This window comes from Saimiri boliviensis, chromosome 3, assembly GCF_048565385.1.
Source record: "Saimiri boliviensis isolate mSaiBol1 chromosome 3, mSaiBol1.pri, whole genome shotgun sequence".
Classification (NCBI taxonomy): Eukaryota; Metazoa; Chordata; class Mammalia; order Primates; family Cebidae; genus Saimiri; species Saimiri boliviensis.
The window spans coordinates 38,729,129-38,744,931 of NC_133451.1; the positions used below are offsets into that span (position 1 = coordinate 38,729,129).

The 15,803-nt window shown below is 43.5% G+C and overlaps 1 protein-coding gene across 9 annotated transcripts in view; it reads left to right on the top strand.

The window, feature by feature from the left end:
- N4BP2 (NEDD4 binding protein 2) overlaps positions 1-15,803 on the top strand; it is a 105,032-nt gene that overhangs the window by 1,481 nt on the left and 87,748 nt on the right. For all 9 annotated transcript variants that reach the window (XM_074396034.1, XM_074396030.1, XM_074396031.1 and 6 more), the window contains exon 2: positions 14,112-14,208. The gene's annotated coding sequence lies outside the window, so the exon portion shown is untranslated. The remainder of the gene's footprint in view (positions 1-14,111; positions 14,209-15,803) is intronic.

A 15,803-nucleotide genomic window follows, 5' to 3' on the forward strand; every position in this document is an offset into this window, starting at 1 on the left:
CTTCAAAGGCTCTTCCTTTCCGCGGCACTCTTTGGAACTAGGTTCTGGTATTAGTGGCACGGACAGGTTTGTACACATTGTCGCCATGCAGTGGTTGTAATGTCTCCATAGCACAGTTCTGGCTTGAAGGCAGGATTGGCTGCTTTTTCTACTCGACATCTTTGAGCCAATCAGCAAGGGCTGCTTGCCTGGAGACTGGTTAACTCAATAAAGGTGGCGATTGGTTGAGCTCCTAGAAGAAAATCCTGGAGATGAACCTAGCCTCTCAGAAAACAATGACTGATTTGCAGCTGTATTAAAAAAATGTTTTCTTTTAATCCCAACACCAGCCTTTTTACTCCGTTTTTATTCCAGTGTTTTTCTTTCAAACACCAGCTGTCTTTTGTAACTCGTTTTAACCCTCATCCTTTAATTTTAACTGTAAGACTTCTTACTCCATTTAGGAAATGTAAACATCGTGCGTTCTGTGTTTTGATAAACGTGGTTCGAGCTGCCTTTCTAACATTGTTTATTGCTAAAGGTCAGAAATTAAATCAACAGTTTTGAGTTTCGCTGCCAGGGGACCTTTATTATTTAAGTGCCGTGCTGGAGGGGGAGGGGCGGTTGGAGTGAGGGGCTGGAGGAGTGGACAAAGCGGGAAGAGGAAATAAATGGCTGCTCTTTTGTAAGGAGGCCACAACTTAGTTAATGAAAAAAGACTAACCTGTAAAACAATAAAGAATAAAGCAGTACAGGTCAGCACGCAGTACGTACGAATGCTAGTTTGTGTACCTGTTGACTTTAGTTGATTTGAAGGGGAGATAGAAGTACTGTATTTAATAGGAAAAATGGGCTTAAGTTATGGTGGAGACATATTTTTTCCTTCATTAAAGTATATTAAAGTAGGCATAGTATCTTGTACATGGTACAGGCTAGATATTATCACTGTAATTGCATGTTTTAAAAAAATTTATTTTAAATCTAAATACTGTTACATAGTTGCATTTATTATTACTATTATTTTTTGAGACAACGTCTGGCCGTATCACCAAGGCTGGAGTGCAGTGGCACTATCTAAGCTCACTGCCATGTCTGCCTCCGGGGCTCAAGCCATCCTCCTACCTCATTCCCTAGAGTAGCTGGGACATCTGGCTAATTTTTGTATTTTTTGTAGAGACGGGGTTTCGCCATGTTGCCCAGGCTGGTCTCAAACTCCTGAGCTCAAGCTATTTGCCTGCCTTGGCCTCCCAAAGTTCTGAGATTACAGTAGTGGCTACCACGCCAGCCAGTCCATTCCATGTTTTAGAAAGCCGATCATTTTCCTTTTAAAACCTCGCTTTTCTTCATGATTAGCCATGATTATGCATGTCTTTTGATATGCAAAGCTGCAACCGTTTATTAGTCAATGAATTTCGGAAAATAGCTACTTACCTTCTTTGCTTTCCTTCCAGCTTTTTTTTTGGAGACAGAGTTTTTCTCTTGTTGCCCAGGCTGGAATGCAATGGTGTGATCTCGGCTCACTGCAACCTTCGCCTTCTGGGTTCAAGCAGTTCTCCTGTCTCAGCCTCCCAAGTAGCTGGGATTACGGGTGCCCACCACCACGCTCAGCTAATTTTTGTATTGTTAGTAGAGAAGGGGTTTCACCATGTTGGCCAGGCTGGTCTCAAACTCCTGATCTCAGGTGATTCATCCCCTCAGCCTTCCAAAGTGCTGGGTTTACAGGTGTGAACCAGTGAGGGCCTGGCCTCCTTTCAGCTTTTTATATGCAAGATCATATTGTAAATCTTGGGAAGAATCAGTTGTCTATTAAATGCCTTTAAAAGTAGTTGATGTTAGGAATTTAAGAAGAGATTGAGCATTTTTATTTAATTAATTTATTTATTTTGAGACAGAGCCTCACTCTGTTGCCCAGGCTGGGTGTGCAGCAGCACTATCTTGTTTCACTGCAATGGCTGCCTCCTGGGTTCAGGTGATTCTCAGCCTCTGTTGTAGATGGGATTACAGATGCTCGGCACCATACCCAGGTAACTTTTGTATTTTTAGTAGGTATGAGTTTTCGCCATGTTGGTGAGGTGGGTCTGTAACTCCTGGTCTCAAGTGATCTGCCTGCCTTGGCCTCCCAAAATGCTAGGGTTACAGGTGTGAGCCATCCTGCCTGGCCCAAGAGCCTGATAACGAGTAAGCATACATTAAGTCCTATATCATTACCAACCTCATTGCCCTCATCCTCATAGTAATGAAGTGGTATACATGTATATTTACACACATACACACCAGGCACTGTTTTAAGCACTTTGCATATCCAATTGTATTTAATTCTTACAACTCTGAGATTTGCACTCTTCTTACAGAGGAGGAGACAGACTGAGAAATATTAAGAAACTTGCTGAAAGTTATCCAACTAGTGTGTGGGTGTGGAAGTGTATGAATGTATCAGGTAGGTTTCAGTCAAACCTAGATCTTTGTGACCCAAAATCATCCTCTGCTGCTGCTTTTTTTTTTTTTTTTTTTTTTTTTTTTTTTTTAAAGAGACAGAGTCTCACTAGGTTGCTCAGGCTGCTCTTGAACTCCTGGGCTCAAGCAATCCTCCTGCCTCGGCCTCCCAAGGTGCTGAGATCACAGGCGTGAGCCACTGTGCTCATGCCTTGGGAAGAGTATTTTACATTCTTAGCTGAGAGCTTGAATCTCAGCATTGCCCTCCAGAATTTTTTTTTTTTTTGAGACGGAGGCTTGAATAGTTTCCCAGGCTGGAGTGCAGTGGTGCAATCTCGGCTCACTGCAACCTCCGCCTCCCAAGTAGCTGGGATTACAGGCACATACCACCATACCCGGTTAATGTTTTTTTATTTTTAGTAGAGACAGAGTTTCACTATGTTGGCCAGACTGGTCTTGAACTTCTGACCTTGTGATCTGCCCGCCTTGGCCTCCCAAAGTGGTGGGATTATAGGTGTAAGCCTCTGTGCCTGGCCCAGAAATTATTTTATTAGAACTATACATCTAGATTGTGGTTAATTTTTTTTTTTTTTTTGAGATGGAGTTTTGCTCTGTCGCCCAGGCTGGACTGCAATGGTGCGATCTCAGTTTACTGCAACCTCTGCTTCCCAGTTTCAAGTGATTCTTCCACCTCACCCTCCCAAGTAGCTGGGATTACAGACATACACCATCATGCCCGGCTAATTTTTATATTTTTGTAGAGACAGGGTTTTGCCATGTTGGCCAGGCTGGTCATGAACATCTGACCTCAGGTGATCCACCTTGGCCTCCCAAGATGCTGGGATTACAGGCATGGGCTACCGTTGCTAGCCTCGTTAATCAATTCTATCTGAGCTCACATACTTTAAACATTCAGAGATTCAAAGAGCCTTTAACAAATTTATGTGGCTAAGTAGCTCTATTTAAAAAAAATTTTTTTTTGGAGACAGTGTCTCCCTCTGTCACCCAGGCTGTAGTGCAGTGCCACAATTATAGCTCACTGTAGCCTTGAATTCCTGGGCTCAAGGGATCCTTCTGCAACAGCCACTTGAGTAGCTGGGAGTATAAGCATATAACACCATGCCTGGCTCATTTAAAATTTTTTTTTTTCTGTAGAGTCAGGGTCTTGCTGTGTTGCCTAGGCTGGTCGTAAACTTGTGGGCTCAAGCAGTCCTCTCAGCTCAGCCTCTGAAGTTGCTGGGAATACGGGCCTGAGCCACCATGCCTGGCCTTTTTCTCTGAATGTGGATTGTGTACCCTATCCTTTGATCATCTATTGGTTGTTTTTCTTTCCTTCTTTTTTTTTTCTTTTTTTCTTTCTTTTTTTTTAAATTTAAATTGAGATAGGGTGTTGTTGCCATATTGCCCAGGCTGGTCTGAGACTTCTGAGCTCAAGTGATCCTCCCATCTCAGCCTCCTAAAGTGCTAGAATTACAAGTGTGAGCCACTGTGCTTAGCTGACTGTTTTTCTTAAAACTTTATGCAAGCCCCAGATATATAGTTATTAGTGTCTTTATTATTATTATTTTTGAGCTGGAGTATCACTCTGTCACCAAGGTTGGAGTGTGGTGCCATCATCTCGGCTCACTGCAACCTCTGTCGGGTTCAAGCGATTCTCCTGCCTCAGCCTCTGACTAGCTGGGATTACAGGTGCCTACCACCATGCTCGGCTAATGTTTGTATTTTTATTTTTAATTTTATTTATTTATTTAGAGATGGAGTCTTGCTCTTGTTGCCCAGTCTGGAGTGCAGTGGCACGATCCTGGCTCACTGCAGCCTCCGCCTCCTGGGTTCAAGTGATTCTCCTGCCTCAGCCTCCTGTTTAGTTGGACTTATAGATATATGCCACTGCATCTGGCTAATTGTTGTATTTTTAGTAGAGATGGGGTTTCGCCATGTTGGCCAGGCTAGTCTTGAACTCCTAACCTCAGGTGATCTGCCTGCTTCAGCCTCCTAAAGTGCTGGGATTACAGGCTTGAGCCACTGCACCCAGCCTGTTTGTTTATTTTTTGAGATGGAGTTTCGCTCTTGTTGCCCAGGCTGGAGTGCAATGGCGACATCTCTGCTCACGGCAACTTCCGCCTTGTGGGTTCAAGTGATTCTCCTGTCTTGGCCTCCAGAGTAGCTAGCATTACAGGCGCCAGCCACCATGCTCAGCTAATTTTCTTTTTTTTTTTTTTAAGATGGTGTTTCGCTCTTGTTCCCCAGGCTGGAGTGCAATGGCACGATCTGGGCTCACTGCAACCTCCTGTCTCCCGGGTTCAAGCAATTCTTCTGCCTCAACCTCCCAAATAGCTGGGATTACAGGCATGTACCGTCATGCCCTGCTAATTTTGTATTTTTAGTAAAGACAGGTTTCTTCATGTTCGTTAGGCTGGTCTCGAATTCCCGACCTTAGGTGATCTCCCCGCCTTGGCCTCCCAAAGTGCTAGAATTACAGGCATGAGCCATTGCGCCTGTCTCTAAAATATTTTTTTAAAAATAAAATGATCAAGTAAAACAAAAAGTTAAAAAAAAAAAGTCATATGTGAATTTATCATCCTGTCATTGCTTCATACTTCCACACTGAGAAATTGCCTTGTTCTACAGATGTGATAATCAGTTTTTCCCCAGTATTTCTAAAATTAGCTCTTTATTAGAATTTATTTTAGTATAAAGTGTGATAGGCTGGGTGCTGTGGCTGACAACTGTAATCCCAGCACTTTGGGAGATTGAGGTGGGAAGATCACTTGAGGTCAGGAGTTTGAGACCAGCCTGGCCAACGTGGCAAAACCCTGTCTCTACTAACAATACAAAAATTAGCTGGGCATGGCGGCGGGTTCCTGTAGTCCCAGCTACTCTGGAGGCTGAAGCAGAAGAATTGCTTGAATCTGGGAGGCAGAGGTTGCAGTGAGCTGAGATCATGCCACTGCACTCCAGCCTGGGCGACAGAGCGAGACTCCATCTCAAAAAAAAAAAAAAAAAAATGGAATTTCCCCAGTTACCATCTGCATGCTGATAATTCTCTAGTCTGCAACTGAAAGCTATTTTCTGGTAACTGGACTCATATATCATCTGTCTTCATGACATATCCATTTGGATGTTCCTATAGGTACCTCAAACTCCACATATCCAAAACTGTAGTTGCTAATAACCTTATCATCCCCAAACCAAAAAACTAAAACAAACTCTGCTTCTTTTCTGTCTTATCTGTAGGGGAAGATTAAATGAGATAGTGCATGTGTGTGGTAAGAAATCAGTATATAAGCCGGGCGCCGTGGCTCACGCCTGTAATCCCAGCACTTTGGGAGGCTGAGGTGGGCGGATCACCTGAGGTCAGGAGCTCGAGACCAGCCTGACTAATATGGTGAAACCCCATCTTAAAAAAAAAAAAAAAAAGAAAAGAAATCAGTATATAGTATATACTGCTAATAATAACTTGGTAGAAACCTGGCCTATTCCTTTTACTCTTTTTTCTTTCATATTCGGAATCATTACTCAGCCCCATTGGATTTTTTCTCTTTAATATCTCATGAATCTGTTCCTTTTCCCTGTCCTCACTGCTGCCATCCTATTCCATGTGTTAGTTTCCTCTCTCACCTGGGTTGTCGCATGAGCCTCCAGCAGATCATCCCTGCTTTTAGTCTTCCAGTCATTTTTTTTCCACTGTAGCTACAGTAATCTAACACATTCGAGCTTTGTTTGTGACTTTTCATGGCCTTCTGAACTTCGTGTGTGTGTGTGCGCGCGTGTGTGTGTGTGTGTGTGTGTGTGAAACTTTTGAACATCTTCACTTGGCTTTTAGGATTCTCATGATTTGGATCCCTTGACACTTGGCTGTCAGTGTGCTACTTCTGTTAAGTTCCTTGTATTTCCCCCTGAAGTGGTCAGAGTTCCTTAAATCTATGCCTGAGTACAGAAGCTTGTATCTGTTTGGAATACCTTTCCTAGTTTACTCCTTACCCTCACTTTTGTTTTCTTAACGCAGGCTTGTCTTTCAGGTCTCAGCCTAGGTGATAGCTCTAGGAGAAAGCCCTCTGATACTTCAAATCTGGGTTACATGGGCCTGCTTTTTGTGTCCTTAGCACTCCATGTTCTTTTTTTACCTTGTAATTTTTGGTTATTTGTCATCTTACCACATAGCGGTAAATGGACTGTCTTAAAAAATGATGTGATTTGCATGGAGTGTATTGAAAAGAGAATGAGATAGTAATTTTGAGGTTTATCTAATAGGAAGAGGAAGGGACATGATATTTGGTAGATGAAAGTTTTCTAAGCTAGAGAAGGCGTATCAGGCCCTTTTATAGCCTGAATGAAAAATATCCTTTGGTGTCTAAATTTTATCAATTCATTTCTCTATTAGTTAAGACTTTTTGGAGTTCAAGTAACAGAAATACAACTTGAAGTAGTCTGTAGGGGAAAAAGTTACTGGTTTATATAACCATATAATAGACATTGTATGGATAGAGATGACCATGAAGAGCTAGGGTGGGAACTTGCCCATAGTTGGGACCTTTTCATGCTTATACTCTGTGCATACTGGCTTCATTCCTTTTTTTCTTTCTTTCTTTCTTTTTTTTTTTAAATCAATTATCAGTTTCTTCCACAGGAGCCTCCATTCCTTTTACTGCAAATATGTTTCTTCACATGGTGACACCTGGTTCCTGGCAGCACAGGGGTATTAACTAGAACCTTGACCCAATCTAGCAGCTGAGAGGGTGAGGTACTATGCCTAGTTCATTCTAGGTTGTGTGATATGCTCACTTACATGCCAGGGATCTGTTAGCAAAAAGCAGACCAGACCTCAAGTAGTGGAGGGAAAGCAGTTCTGGGCAGACACAAAGAATATATACCTTAATTCTTTTTAAATTTATCTGTCTATGTATCTATTTTTGAGAAAAAGTTTCTCTCTTGTTGCCCAGGTTGGAGTGCAATGTTGCGAGATCGACTCACCTCTGCCTGCCAGGTTCAAATGATTCTTCTGTCTCAGCCTCCCAAGTAGCTGGTACTACAGGCGTGTGCCACCACACCTGGCAAATTTTTGGTCTTTTTAGTAGAGACGGGGTTTCACCATGTTGGTTGGTCTGGTCTTGAACTCCTGACCTCAGATGATCATCCTGCCTTGGTCTCCCAAAGTGCTGGGATTACAGGCATGAGCCACTGTGCCTGGCCAATTTTGTTTCTTTATTTAGAGATGTGGGATCTCACTATCTTGCCTAGGCTTCTGAGCTCTGAGCTCAAGTGATCTTCCTGCTGCAGGCTCCCAAGGTGCTGGGACCACATGTGAGCCACTGTGCCTGTGAGACAGAGTTTCACTCTTGTTACCCAGGCTGGAGTGCAATGGCGCGATCTCAGCTCACCGCAACCTCCACCTCCCAGGTTCAGGTAATTCTCCTGCCTCAGCCTCCTGAGTAACTGGGATTACAGGCACGCACCACCATGCCCAGCTAATTTTTTGTATTTTTAGTAGAGACGGGGTTTCACCATGTTGACCAGGATGGTCTCGATCTCTTGACCTCGTGATCCACCTGCTTCTGCCTCCCAAAGTGCTGGAATTAGAGGCGTGAGCCACCGCACCTGGCCCCAATCCACTGTAATTCTTAACCACCTTTCTGATTATTAGTTTATTTTCATAAGTACTTTATTTGTGGTAAAGAGATGCCCTGTATTACGGACCTGTGTATTCCGGGTACTAAAATAGTAAGTCCAGTATTTTAAACAAGTATTATTGAGCTCTTGTTTGCTAAATAAAACACATATCTGCAAGAAGCTTACAGATTAGTAGTCTCAACAAGTAAATACAAAGATGCTAAGATAGATGCCTAGGGTGCGTTGGGAGCTGTGGCTATATCATGCGTTGAGATAGTGGGAAACTTTCCTGAAGGAAAGTAAATTTAATCAAGAAATAGGGGTTCGGTGTGATGGGGTAGAGGCACTTTTTTTGTTTGTTTGTTTTGAGATGGATTCTCAGTCTGTCGCCCAGGCTGGAGTGCAGTGGTGGAATCTCAGCTCACTGCAACCTCCACTTCCTGGGTTCAGGCAGTTCTCCTGCCTCAGCCTCCCAGGTAGCTGGGATTCGTGCGCCACCATGCCTGGCTAATTTTTGTATCTTTAATAGAGACGGGGTATCACTATGTTGGTCAGGCTAGTCTTGAACTCCTTACCTTGTCATCTGCCCACCTCAGCCCCCCGAAGTGCTGGGATTACAGGTGTGAGCTACCACACCCAGCTGGGGTAGAGCGACTTTAAGGCAGAGCATGTATAAGGCATAGAGCTGTGAAATGGCCTTCCTTGTGTGGGAAACAAATAACTAGAAGCAGGTGGAGTGGAGAGTACCTGATGGGAAGTAGAAGAGGAGGCCAAAGGTAGATAAGGGACCATGTCATAGAATTCCTTGAATGCTTTACCACAGAGTTGGAACTTGATCTTAAAAGCTATAGAGAGTCATTGAAGGACATTTAAGCTAAATCTCTCAGGTTTGAAGTGCCCATGGAATATTAAAGTGGATATATCTGTCAAGCATTTAACTGTATTGAGGTTTGGGAGAAGATTATCGAGTAGAGTCATAATTACAGGCATTGAAGCCATGGGTTTGGATGGACCTAGAAGAGGTGGCTTGAACAAAAGATTAGAAACAGAACCTTAGCGAGCAATGACACTGAAAAAGTGAGCAGAAGATAGGAAATCCGTGACAGAGACCAAGAAGGGCCAGCCAGAGAAAAACTAGTAAATGCTGCTTGGGGTGGGAGGGTGGATTGTACTGGGTCAAGGAGTCAACAGAAAGATGTTGAAACAACAAATATAAACTACTTTCATTTTAATTTTTTTAAAAAAATTATTTCATGGCCGGGCGCGGTGGCTCAAGCCTGTAATCCCAGCACTTTGGGAGGCCGAGGCGGGTGGATCACGAGGTCGAGAGATCAAGACCATCCTGGTCAACATGGTGAAACCCCGTCTCTACTAAAAATACAAAAAACTAGCTGGGCGTGGTGGTGCGTGCCTGTAATCCCAGCTACTCAGGAGGCTGAGGCAGGAGAATTGCCTGAACCCAGGAGGCGGAGGTTGCGGTGAGCCGAGATCGCGCCATTGCACTCCAGCCTGGGTAACAAGAGCGAAACTCCGTCTCAAAAAAAAAAAAAAAAAAATTATTTCATAAAGATGGGGTTTCACCAGGTTGGTCAGGCTGGTCTTAAACTCCCAACCTCAGGTGATCCGCCCGCCTTGGCCTCCAAAGTGCTTGGATTACAGGTGTGAGTCACCACACCTGGCCTACTTTCATTTTAAGAAACTGCAACTGTATAGGAAATAATAGGAGTCTGGTTAGTCCGATCATTATCAGTACTGTGTTCACAGAGAACATAAAATTTCTAGACAGTTTTTCCAATGTAGGAATTTCAATTTTGTAGCATTTTTTAAGTACAGTAGGAGAGGATGGAGGCTTTTTTGGCGGTGGTTGGGAAGAAAGAAGTGATTGACTAGGGGGAATGGCTATCATACGTGCAGTCCCTGGGGAGTACAAGTACCTAGTAGAGTATTTTGCACACAGTTTCTGGATCTATAAAGATCCAGTAAAGCGTTTTTTTCAGGGGACCCAGAGTTAACAATTGATTATGTACTTGTAATTAAATTTAGTTCGTTTCTCAGAATTTCTATTTGTGATTTTCTTTCTTTCTCTTTTTTTTTTTTTGAGATGGAGTCTCACTCTGTTGCCCGGGCTAGAGTGCAGTGGCATGATCTTGGTTCACTGTAGCCTCTACCTTCCCGGTTTCCCAGTACAAGCGATTCTCTGGCCTCAGATACCCAAGACCTGGGACTACAGGCATGTGCCACCACATCCAGCTAATTTTTATGAAATTTTATGTTTTTTAGTAGAGATGAGGTTTCACCATGTTGGCCAAGGCTGGTCTTGAACTTCTGACCTCAAGTGACCCACTTGCCTTGGCCTCCCAAGGTGTTGGGATTATAGGTGTGAGCCACTGCACCTGGCTCTGTTCTCTTATTGATTCTGTCTCTCTTGAGTGAACATTCTCTTTCTCTGCTAAATTACCGTCTCTCAATTTTTTTCTTTGTAGTTAAACTCCTCATTGTTTTTTTAATTGTGGAAAAATATACAATGTATTTACTATCTTAACCACTTTTTTTTTTTTTTTTGGGACGGAGTTTCACTCTTGTTACCCAGGCTGGAGTGCAATGGCGCGATCTCGGCTCACCGCAACCTCTGCCTCCTGGTTTCAGGCAATTCTCCTGCCTCAGCCTCCTGAGTAGCTGGGATTACAGGCACGCGCCAACATGCCCAGCTAATTTTTTTGTATTTTTAGTAGAGACGGGGTTTCACCACGTTGACCAGGATGGTCTCAATCTCTCGACCTCGTGATCCACCCGCCTCGGCCTCCCAAAGTGCTGGGATTACAGGCTTGAGCCACCGCGCCCGGCCTCTGTTCTGTACTCTTAAAAGTGGTTAAGATAGCCGGGCTCGTGGCTCACACCTATAATCCTAGCACTTTGGGAGGCTGAGGCGGGTGGATCACGAGGTCGAGAGATTGAGACCATCCTGGTCAACATGGTGAAACCCCGTCTCTACTAAAAATACAAAAATATTAGCTGGGCATGTTGGCGCGTGCCTGTAATCCCAGCTACTCAGGAGGCTGAGGCAGGAGAATTGCCTGAACCCAGGAGGCGGAGGTTGCGGTGAGCCGAGATCGTGCCATTGCACTCCAGCCTGAGTAACAAGAGAACAGAACAGTAGTGTTAACTACTCTCATTGTTGTGCAGTTTATTTCATCTTGCCAAACTGAAACTCTGTACTCAGCGAACCCCTTTTGTCTGTCTTCCTAGCCCTTGACAACCATGATTCTACTTCTGTGTCTAGAGTCTGACTACTGTAGATACCCCATTTAAGTAGAAACATGCAGCTTTTTGTCATTGTTATTGCTATTTTTGGGGTGACTGGCTTAAGCCACTTAGCATAACGTCCTTAAGGTTCATCCATGTTGCAGCATATGACTTGATTTCCTTTTTTTTTTTTTTAAAGACAGGGTCTTGCTCTGTCACACCCAAGCTGGAGTGCAGTGGTGTCGTCATGACTCACTGCAGCCTTGACCTCCCTTGGCTCAAGCCATCCTCCCACCTCAGCCTTCCGAGTAGCTGGAACCACAGATAGGCACCACTACACCTGGATAATTTTTGTATTTTTTGTAGAAATGAGGTTTTGCCATGTTGCCCAGGCTTGTCTTGAACTCCTGGGCTCAAGTGATCAGCCAGCCTTGGCCTTCCAAATGCTGGGATTACAGGCATGAGCCACTGTGCACTTTTTAAAGGTTGAATAATATTCCATTGTATGTATGTACCACTTTTTTTTTTTTATCCATTTACCTGTTCATGGGCATTTAAGTTGCTTTCATCACTTGAACTATTGTGAATAATGCTGTAATGAACATGCATGTGCAAATATCTATTTGTGATCCTGTTTTTAATTATTTTGGATATGTACCCTGAAGTGGAATTGCTGGATCATATGGTAATTATATTTTTAATTTTTTGAGGAAGTGCCATACCCTTTGCATAGTGATTGTGCCATTTTATCTTCCTACCAGTAGTACATAAAGAGTTCCAGTTTCTCTAAATCTTTGCTATCACTTTTTAAAAAGAATTTTAAAAATTATTTATTTATTTTTTGAGATGGAGTTTTGCTCTTGATGCCCAGTTTGGAGTGCAATGGCACGATCCCGGCTTACCGCAATCTCTGCCTCCTGGGTTCCAGCAGTTCCCCTGCCTCAGCCTCCTGAGTAGCTGTCATTACAGGCATGTGCCACCACACCTGGCTAATTTTTTGTATTTTTAGTAGAGATGGGGTTTCTTTATGTTGGTCAGGCTGGTCTTGAATTTCTGAACTCAGGTGATTTGCCTGCCTTGGCCTCCCAAAGTGCTGGGCATGAGCCACTGCACCTGGCTGGTGTTTTTTTTTTTTTTTTTTTTTTTTTTTTAAATGCCAGATTTCAATCAAGAGCTACCCATTACATTTGGTTGTAATCTTGAGTCTTTTAAAATATATAGGTACAACTGTAATCTTTTGAGTGTTTTTTAACATATAGGTAGAACTATCTCTTCTACCCATACACCTCCTTCTTTTCTCTGCTTCTCCGTCCCTGTGGTATTGACCCATTAGGTCTGTTGAGATGATTACATTTTATATTGCTGCCTGTTTCATCATGGCATAGTGTGACTTTCTTTCTCTATCCCCTGTATTTATTTCCTTTAAATTGGGAGTTAGATCTAAAGGTGTGAGTAGACTTAGGTTAAACAGTTATGGAAGAGTACTTCATTTAGTAATTCTGTGTACTTCCTTCTGTTTCTAGTTAAGAGGCATATAATGTCTAGTCCCACTATTTTGTTGCTGTATTTGATCACCAAGTTAATGTAGTGAGAACCTTACCATTTCATTATAAAGTTATGATTTTCTTTTGGCTTCCAGCAAGTAGTAATCTGTAGGGTGGTACTTTAACCTCAGGTAAATTTTTTTTTTTGAGATGGAGTTTCGCTCTTGTCACCAGGCTGGAGTGCAATGGTGCCATCTTGGCCCACTGCAGCCTTCGCCTCCTGGGTTCAGGCAATTCTCCTGCCTCAGCCTCTTGAGTAGCTGGGACTACAGTCACACCCCACCACACCCAGGTAATTTTTGTAGTTTTAGTAGTGACGGGGTTTTACCATGTTGGGCAGGGTGGTCTTGATCTTCCTGATCCTCTTGCCTTTGCTTCCCAAAGTGCTAGGATTACCGGCATCAGCCACTGCGCCTGGCTCGCCTGGCTAATTTTTGTAATTTTAGTAGAGATGGAGTTTCACCATGTTGCCCGAGCTGGTCTCCAATTCCTGAGCTTAAGCAATCCTTCCTCACCCCTGCAGGCCTCTCAAAGTAATAGGACTACACTTGTGAGGCACCTCGCCCAGCCCCAAATAAATTTCTTTCTTTTTTTTTTTGTGGGACTTTTTTTGTAATGGAGTCTCACTCTGTCACCCAGGCTAGAATGCAGTGGAGCCATCTTGGCTCACTGCAACCTCCACCTCCCAAGTTCAAGTGATTCTCCTGCCTTAGGCTCCCTCCCAAGTAGCTGGGATTACAGGTGCGTACTGCCATGCCCAGCTAATTTTTATTTTTATTAGAGATGGGAGTCTTACCATGTTGGCCAGGCTGGTCTCGAACTCTTGACTTTAAGTGATCCACTCACCTCGGCCTCCAAAGCGCTGGAGTTACAGATGTGAGCCACCACCCTTGGCCGGGTCAATTTGTTTATCAACTTTTCACCTAATGATTTTAGCATTAATTGATGATTCTTGATTAACTGTTTAATTACAGGTGAAAAAATGGTTTTGGGTTCTGTTGTTCCTTTTACATTTAATAGCTAGCCACGGTCTATAAAGATAAGATTTCTTTCATCAACTGAGGCTATTTTGTTACCTAGGATTAGTGTTCTACTTAAAGGCAGAAGAAATGCTTAGTTATTTTCTTTTATATAGACATTTTCAGAGTGCTGTAGTCACCTCCAATGGCAGTAAGTACAGTCTTTCCTGTCTTCTCTATTTGGAATATCATATATATTATAAATATATACATTTTTGACTTTGATTTCTTCGGTGATTATAGTTTGATGTGAATATGACTTTAATGTATCACTTTTCTTTTACAGTAAGAAGACATGTTGGATATCAAGAAGAAGTGTAGCATTTGCATATATCAACCGTGGCCTTAATGAGCATGTTGCCAGCATTGATGCTAGACAGACAGTAAGTGTTACTAAAGTTGTAGAGTACGAATATTTTACATGTAGTTTTTTGTTTCTTTTGAAATCGGGTCTCACTCTATCATCTAGGCTAGAGTGCAGTGGTGCAATGTTGGCTCACTTTAGCCTTAAACTCCTGGGCTCAAGTGATTCTCTCACCTCAGCCTCCCGACTAGCTGGGACTAAGGTGCACACCACCACATCTGACTAATTTTTGTAATTTTTGGTAGATTTTTTTTTTTTGGTGACAGAGTTTTGCTCTGTTGCCCAGGCTGGAGTGCAGTGGCATGATCTTGGCTCAGTGCAACCTCCGTCTCCTGGGTTCATAGAATTCTTCTGCCTCAGCCTCCCAAATTCCAGCTGGAATTACAAATGTGTGCCACCATGCCTAGCTAATTTTTGTATTTTTTTTTTTTTTTTTTTTTTTTGAGACGGAGTTTCGCTCCCGTTACCCAGGCTGGAGTGCAATGGTGCGATCTCGGCTCTCCGCAACCTCTGCCTCCTGGGTTCAGGCAGTTCTCCTGCCTCAGCCTCCTGAGTAGCTGGGATTACAGGCACGTGCCACCACGCCCAGCTAATTTTTTGTATTTTTAGTAGAGACGGGGTTTCAGCATGTTGACCAGGATGGTCTCGATCTCTTGACCTCGTGATCTACCCGCCTTGGCCTCCCAAAGTGCTGGGATTACAGGCTTGAGCCACCACGCCTGGCCTAATTTTTGTATTTTTAGTAGAGATGGAGGTCTCACCATGTTGGCCAGGCTGGTTTCAAACTCCTGACCTCAAGTGATCTACCCACCTTGGCCTCCCAAAGAGTTGGAATTACAGGCGTGAGCCATTGCACCAGGCCTAGAGATGGCGTTTCGTCATGTTGCCCAAGCTGGTCTCAAACTCCTTGGCTCAAGTGATCTACCTGCCTCAGCCTCCCAAAGTGCTGGGACAACAGGTGTGAACTACTACACCTGGTCTACACGTAGGTTTCTAAGCTTTTACTTATATATTTGAGTGACTTAAAAAAAAAACATGAGAAGGAAAATATCGCAGATTTTGTTACTAGAATTTTCAAAACAGCTTATGGTGGCATAAAACATGTTGACTGAGAAAGCATAAAGAACTGAATTGTGGTGTCAGTTTTCCTATTTAACATGTTGGCTAGGCTGGTCTTGAACTCTTGACGTCATTACCTGCCTGCCTCGGCCTCCAAGAGGGCTGGGATTACAGGTTTGAGCCACCGTGCAAAGCCCTCTGCTTCCTAAAGGCCAATCTTGGCTGGGCACAGTGGCTCACGCCTGTAATCCCAGCACTTCGGGAGGCCGAGGTGGGCAGATCACTTGAGGCAAGGAGTTCGAGACCAGCCTAGCTAACATGGCAAAAACCCATCTCTACTATAATTACAAAAATTAGCCGGACTTGGTGGAGTGTACCTGTAATCCTACCTACTCAGGAGGCTGAGACATGAGGATTACTTGAGTCTGAGAGGCAGAGACTGCAGTGAGCTGAGATCTCATCACTGCACTCCAGCACGGGTGAGAAATTAAAATAAATAAATAAATAAGGCCAGACACAGGGGCTCACACGTGTAATCCCAGCACTTTGGGAGGC